Source organism: Apium graveolens, unplaced genomic scaffold, assembly GCF_009905375.1.
Source record: "Apium graveolens cultivar Ventura unplaced genomic scaffold, ASM990537v1 ctg5633, whole genome shotgun sequence".
In the NCBI taxonomy this organism is placed as follows: domain Eukaryota; kingdom Viridiplantae; phylum Streptophyta; class Magnoliopsida; order Apiales; family Apiaceae; genus Apium; species Apium graveolens.
In genome coordinates, this window is record NW_027419031.1 from 1 (window position 1) to 7,964 (window position 7,964).

General features: G+C 33.0%; 1 pseudogene; it reads right to left on the minus strand.

Annotated features, from left to right (window-relative positions):
- Window positions 1-5,945: 5,945 nt before the first annotated feature.
- Window positions 5,946-7,618, minus strand: LOC141702750 (aquaporin PIP2-7-like; annotated as a pseudogene).
- Window positions 7,619-7,964: the final 346 nt, after the last annotated feature.

A 7,964-nucleotide genomic window follows, 5' to 3' on the forward strand; every position in this document is an offset into this window, starting at 1 on the left:
AATCCAACACAACCACCTCTAACCTCAGCTCAACTCACAACATTAACTATCTCTAACATCAAATCTTCCCAAACACCTAATCCAAAATTTCTTTACAGACAAACTGCCAACTCCTTCCTAAAAATTCCAATCACCTCAAGCCTCACAAATCTCAAGAAAATAACAACCCTACCTTTAGCCAAACCTTCACTAAAATTCAATCTCAAATATGTTGGAAGAAAGCCTAAGAAAGTCAAGCCTGTAAAGGAAGTGGAAGTCACTGAAAGGGCCATCTGTAATTTCTTTAAAGAATCTGACTTTCTACCTCTAAATCAGTGCATCACATATGAAGACCATTTCCAAAATTCAGCTGAGGAAATTGTCAAAGTCTGGGTTGTATCACTGAGAGAAGTTAGAGTCTATTTTAAGGATGGTACATTCACTCTTCTAAATAAAGACTTAATGGATTCTTTTACTCCTGCAGAAATTAAGAGAATGTTAAGTTTGTTAAAAGGCAAGGACACTGTTACAAGAACTTGGAGATCATCTTTGGCTGAATGGTTGATTGAAAGGGAGGAAACAAAGAAAAGAGATAAGGATGAAGCTGAAGAAAGAAGAAGGAAACATGATGAAGAAATAGATATGTTTATAAAAAGATTAGAAGAGTTGAAAGCAAAAGGAATGAGCAGAATTTCTAAAGATGGTAGATTTCTAAACATTAAAGTTGATGGATTCTCAAGATTCAGTTTAGAGTATCTGGACCAAGGGTACCCTGAGGCAGCAAGACAAAAACTTGTGGAAGCTCTAAGTGGAACACTCATCATAGAAGAACTTTAAATTCTTGATCACTTGAAGGATAAACTTATAGAAGAAGCAGATGTAAAAACTGTCTTTACCTGATTCCTGTAATCTTGGAACTTGGTGAATCTTTGTTGTACAAGTTGTAATTTTATCAAGCTTTATGTTTTAATCTTATCTTCCATCAGTTTTAAACTTGGGGTTAGTCTTGTTAACAGGCATGAATTTGTGTGAAGCAATCTTCTCACAAATTGGGGGAGATTATTGTAAAAGACATGTCTGTACTTTAACAAGACTAAGACAACTTGTCAACCCTAAGTAAGTTGTATTGTTATCTAAATTTGTATTATGTACTTGTAACACTTAAAGTATGTAAAAATGTAAAGGTGCTAGACTGTAGTCTTTTTCCTAAAACAGTATCAAGCCTAAGGATTCTATCTGTAAGAAGATCAAGAAGATCATGCCTCAGAAGAATTTTGAATAAGCTTGGAGTTGAATAAATCTTTTTGGAGAAAAATAGTTCTAAGTCAAGATCTCAACAAGTCACAGATTTTATATTATGGAGAAGTCATTCGAGAACTCCAGAATGACTTATCGAGAAGTCATTTAAACTGCAGAGAGTACCGACGGATAAGTAATATCTACTCGACGGATGAGCTATATATCTACTCGATGGATGAATAACATCTACTCGACGGATGAGCAATATCTACTCGACGGATAAGCTATATATCTACTCGATGGATGAGCTATATATCTACTCAACAGATAAGCAATATCCACCGGGAGTAGAGAAGTCAGTAAAGCTACTCGAGAACTCAAAAAAATATTGACAAGTCATTCTTTCACTAGAGAACTCAGAGTTATCGCAAGTCTAAATCCATTCGAGAACTCAGAGATATCTACAAGTCAAGTGAAGTTATGAAGACTATAGATCTCGATGAGCTGAAGACCTCTACAAGTCAAACTCATTATGGAGTACGAGAGATCTCGATAAGCCTTTGTACTTATCGAGATATCAAGTGTTCAAATGAATCAAACTGGAGATCTCGAAGTATAGTCTCAAAGTACAGAATTGCAGATCAGTTTAATATCCAAGATAAACAATCAACAAACAATCCAACAGCTGGATTGACAAGTCTACAAAAAGCAGCTTGAAGTGTGTGCAAGATCAATGGCAAAGATTAACTGAACAGAGGAAGATTAAAGTAAACACGGGATACTAAAGATATGCTAAGCTATAAATGGAAGATTTGTTTTTCCATAAATAGAAATGACAAGTGATAGTTTAGAAAAGCTAATAGCATGTTTATTATCCACTGTGTAAACAAACAGTTAACTGAGCTATAAAGTTAACACTGGTCCTCTAGTTAGAAGTAACAATTTAGATCAAAATTCTTGTAACACTCTCGAGAAGAAGCTGAGCTCTTTAACTTTGAAGAGCTTAGAAGTTTTGTAGCAAAACATCTTAATTTTTCATACAAAAATTAAGTGAGTTTTGAAGATCCGTGTTCTTTATTTTGTGCAAGTTTAATTTCTGCATGAACACTTTTCTTTTAATTTACTTTGTTCAACCATTATCTTTCAAGAAAAGCCAAAAATCAGAAAAACATATTCACCCCCCCATGTGTATGATTCATTACCTAACAATAAGGGTGATAAAGACGGTTCCTCCAACACCGTTAAAGGTTGACAATTCTCGTCGGAACAAAATATTTAAGTTATTATGTATTTCGTTTAAAAAAATTTGCTTCAATTATATTTGAATGAAATGAAATATTTAATGTTTTATTTTTCTTGTACTTGTCCAATTTAATTTATCAACTTTTAATTTATAGTAAACAAATATAATGCTAAAAATTGAAAATGTGGAAAACTAAAAAAATGAAATTTTATCGAATTTTCGTTACCTATAAAAAAATATAAAACAACTTAGCCCCCAGAATGTTAAACATTTTTTCGTAACAAATTATATAAAAATACACCCGGCCACCTGAAATATTGTTTCATTGCAGCAGTCGCAATGAAACAACGCGACCGGTGGCTCTTCAACCAGCCGCCACAGTATTTTATATATGTTGTGGATGTGGTTAACACCTCCCGCATTGACGCATTGCCAGAGGGATTTTTTCTACCATTTTATCCTCATTTGTTTTTTAAAATGGAAAAAATTGTTTATAAAAATATATTTAATTAATCATAACTTCATTAAAAAGTACAAATGTGTTATTATACATAATTTTGACATATTTAAAATTTAAATTAAAATAGTTTGATTAGAATTCACTCAAAAAAGACGACACCTTTCGATCAATAAATAATTTTAGCAATACTCCATTCATACATTTCAGTTACTATCTTCGGTTTTTTATGTTTTTCATTAAAACTAATATTTTAATTATTTTCCGATTATATATCTAATTTAATTTCAAATTTTTAACTCATTATACAATTGATAATAAATGGGAAGTAGTAATAAAATTAGAAAATAATGAACAAATGGTTGTTAAAATTAATTATATATTTTTTAACTCCATTATTATCGGAAAAAAAAATAATTCATTAAAATATGATTTTTTGTTATTTTAGAAATTAAATCACTGCTGCATTATTTTATTGCGGCAAGGACTACCGCAATGTTTCAATGTTCCTGATCTGCCGTAATATTTTAATGCTCCTGGTCCGCAGCATTGTCTCATTGCGGTAGGTCCTCCGCAATGAAACAATGCAGGGTACCCGGTGGTTACTACAACCACCCGGGATTGTGGACCAAAACCCTTTATAAATTTTATCTTATAATTTAAATTAAATATAATATTAAAATTATAAAAATATTTTTTTAATAATAATTTTTGAAAATCCAGTGAGGGCTATAGACCCCACTGGTTATGTATTACGTCCTCCTCTGCATTGATTTTGATCTACACCCTTCAAGTCCTTTTTAATTAAATGATTATGTAAATTATGAAATTATTTAAATTCAAAATCCATTGCACTTAAAAAGATGAGGTACAACTTGATATGGCAGATTAAACCAGTGATCCAAATGAACAGACAGATATGAGAAGAAAGTGCCAAACACAATTTCCCCCATTAATAGAAAATGACAGCTAACAATATCACCATTTTCACTAGGGCTATGAATCGAATCAAAAACATGATACAACACGTTGGAGTTATTACTATTCCATAGAACCGAATCGAAAAATGATTGAATCTAATTTAATTCGATCAGAGTATTATATAAAAATTTGAATATATGTTCAAACTCAAAACCGTTTGAAGATATAAAATTTGTAGTATTTTGTTAAATTATAGGTATCGAACTTTTAAACTCCTATGTAAAAAGTAGGAGTTTAGCCGTTACATCAGCCATTTTGTTAGCTAAAAGCATACAAATTTAATTGCATTTAAAAGCAGAAATCCTGATTAATGGTTGAACTAAAATGAAGCGATCAAACTTTAATGCACAGATTAATGACTGAGATTTGACAGTGAACAACAAACCATCTTCTTGGTGTTCGGAGTACAAATATTCTGGCCGGACTTAGCCCATAGCTAGGGTATAATTCCCGCATATTATATACTAACCCAGTTAAATATTTGATAAGTTCTATTTATATAGCCGCATAAATTTTGTCATTGCATAATAATATAAAAGATAAATGGGCCATAAGGCAATACATTACCATATTTAATGTTATAAATAAAATAAAAAAAAAGACACGCGCACGTACGGGGCTACACTGCTGCAAATTAAAAAAAGGTCTTTCTTATCATATTGTCTTTCTAGCTGTTATTATATTGTTTATCAATCATCTTTAAATGAACTTTTGTTCTTTTAACGGTGTAAGTTATTTATTTATTTATTGATCACTTGCCTTGATTGATTTATTTAGTTTTTTTGTGAAGTTATTTAGTTTTCTTTGTATTTATAATTAAATCTAATGCAAATGATTAAATGTGAGTACCAATATACCAATGAATTAAATATGCGTATTTTTTAATTTTAATGCACTTAATGAGTGTTAGGTCAAATATTAATTTTTATTCTGAATAAATTTTACTTAATTTTTCCACCGTAAATTAATATTTTATTACTTATTTTTCTTGAACTCCTGTGATTTTGTTTTTACACGTGTATGCTAGTTTGCTCCCTTTATCTTTATATAGGATTAGGGTTGTCAACAAAATTCGAAAAATTTGATTTCGTCCGAAAAATCCGCATTGGTATCCGAAATAAAGCGGATAATATCCGTATCCGACACAAAGCGGATATAATCCGTATTCGAATCCGACGATTGCGGATACAGATACGGATATAAGCATATCTGTATTCGATAATATCTGAATCCGAATAAGTATATTATATATTTAAATATTTAAATAATTTAAAAATATATTATATTAAATTTATATTGTGTTTATGTGTGTGTATATATATCTATATATATTAAATATTATGTTTATACAATTTATTTTTTTTTAATCGTAGGTAACCCGCAGTCGCTACCCTTCGGGTGCGCACCGGGTAAACCCTACGGGTTCACGTAATAGCCTGCAAACCACGTGAACCAAGGTAAACCGCATTTAAGCGACAGGCTCTGGCTCAGGAGGCATAATCATAAATACTCCTCCCGTGGGATTCGAACCTGTAACCAAAAGGTTAGTTTTCCTCTCTTTAACCAACTGAGCCAACCCTTGCGGGCATGTTTATACAAATTTTATAGACACATTGGAAAAAAATCATTTGAGTTCAACAATTTAAAGATGACGATTATATTGGAAAGAAAAATAAAATTAATTTTTGAAAAATTAAAATATGATTAAATCACTTTATCTCTTATTTTAATTTTTAAAAATAAATTTTTATTTTATACTATATTTTTTCAATTTTTTCAATTTTTTAATATAAAATAAAAAAATCTGATTGAAAATCGGATTCGGATCCGAATTCGAATATTATTCTTTAAATATTTCCGGATTCGAATACAGATACGAATACGGATTCGGATTCCGGTCTGGATAGAGGCATCCGTATTCAAATTATTCGTTTGACTGCCTAATATAAGATTGGGGGAAAAAATTACCCTATCCCCGGTAGAAATCCTGAGTGCGCCCCTGATTCCGATGATTTAAAACTTAGCACGAAAAAAAAACTAAAAATGTGAAGGAAATAAAATTGGTCTCCCACCATATATGGAAACTGAAAATACAGCATTGACATATATGAAATACATCTACAATTCCATAGCTCTTTTTCTTTGATGAACTTCACAATTATGCTCCAATTGATATCTTAATTATTAATTTCCTGATCATGATTCATGGGTGTGGAACATTCAATTAATAGATAATCAGCCCTTTCCGTTGCATTAAGTAATCTTAAAGAATCAAGCATTGCTCCTAAAGGATCCAAGAGCCTTGATAGCTGCCGCCCTGAGAATGTACTGATGGTAGAATGCAGCTATGGCAGCACCAATGAACGGGCCAACCCAGAATATCCACTGCGCGCAAACAAAAATTAATCGCAAGTTCAATAATTAGGACAGACCAAATTAAAATTTTATATAAATTGAATTCGAAATTGAATAATAATATAAACTAGAATGCGCTAACCTGATCGTCCCAGGCCTTTTGGTTGTTATAGATAACTGCAGCTCCAAAACTCCTAGCAGGGTTGATACCTGTTCCGGTGATGGGGATTGTGGCCAAGTGAACCATGAACACTGCGAATCCAATGGGAAGGGGAGCCAAAACCTAAACAAATCCAACAAAATACTAGTTAGGTTGAGTATTCGAGTCTTAGTAGGCGCAACTATGTAGCATTAACCAACTATGTGCACAGAAACGTAAAAATTAAATTAACTGATTGCGGGAAAAGGGAAAGGGTAAAGAAAACATACAGGGACATGTGAATCTCTAGCATTTCTCTTAGGATCAGTGGCTGAGAAAACTGTATACACAAGAACAAAAGTGCCAATAATTTCAGCACCTAAGCCAGTGCCTTTGTTGTAACCATCGGCCAGCTCGTTGGCTCCACCACCATACCTGTTATAGTAAGCTGGATCCGCCGCTGACCAGGTTCTCGGTGTCACATGCGTTGCGTCATGAGCGTACATAACTAGTAACTACTCCTACACAAAGTGCCTCAAATCCGTCTGCCTTTTTAAAGCCTTAACAAAGCTAAAAGTAATATACATATATGCAGAACAAGATCACTTAAAATATTGATAATCTTACGCTACATCACAGTCCATCTATATATTAAGAAAATAAAATATGTGTACCACAAAAAGTAAAAAATAAGTAAACTAGGATTGAAAACAAGTGAGGTACGTACTGACCGGAGATACCGGCAGTGCAGTAAACAAGAACAAAAATCATGCCACCAAAGGCCCATGCTATTCCAAGAAGCCCAACACCACCACACTGGTCAGTAGAAGACTGGCTTTTATAACCAATAACAGTTAAAATAGTGATGTACAAGAACAAAAGAGTTGCTATGAACTCAGCTATCAAAGCCCTGTAAAATGACCATTTGGTCAGCTCATCAGTGCCAATGAAAGCAGCTGGTGGTGGATCATGGTAGTCCTTGGATGAGAACCCGCTTTGCTCCGCCACTTCTCCGTCCTTGCCCATATCTAATATTTATGTATTTGCAAGTGGTAGCTAGAGAGAAAAGAGATGATGGAAAAGAAGAGAGAATGTGGAGTATTTATGGAGGGGGAGAGAGATTGGTAGAGAGAGAGAGAGAGAGAGGAGGGGATGGAGGTGCTGGTTTGGTTTAAGATGATGTGATGATTGATTAAGATTTAAGAGTGGAGGAATAATGTAGAAATTATTTAAAGCCTAACGTATGTATGTTTATTTTTATGCCGCCCACAAATTATAACAACAATCCAATATTCTCAGGCCTTAGCTTGCATGGTCCCTAGCTATCATTTCATAACGGCTTCTTTCTTTTCTTTCTTCTACATTTTTCTACCACTTCTCGTTCTATGAGTTCACTTTTATCTTCCTTCAATTCTTGGAAGACACTTGTGGCCAAGAGCACTCGATGAGGCTGTTGTTATTAATTTTTTTTTGTATCTGGGTTCTCGATTCGCCATCGCTCTATAAAATAGAAAAATGTTTGATACATAGAATAGTTTACACAATTTTATATATAATAACATGTGTTGTAT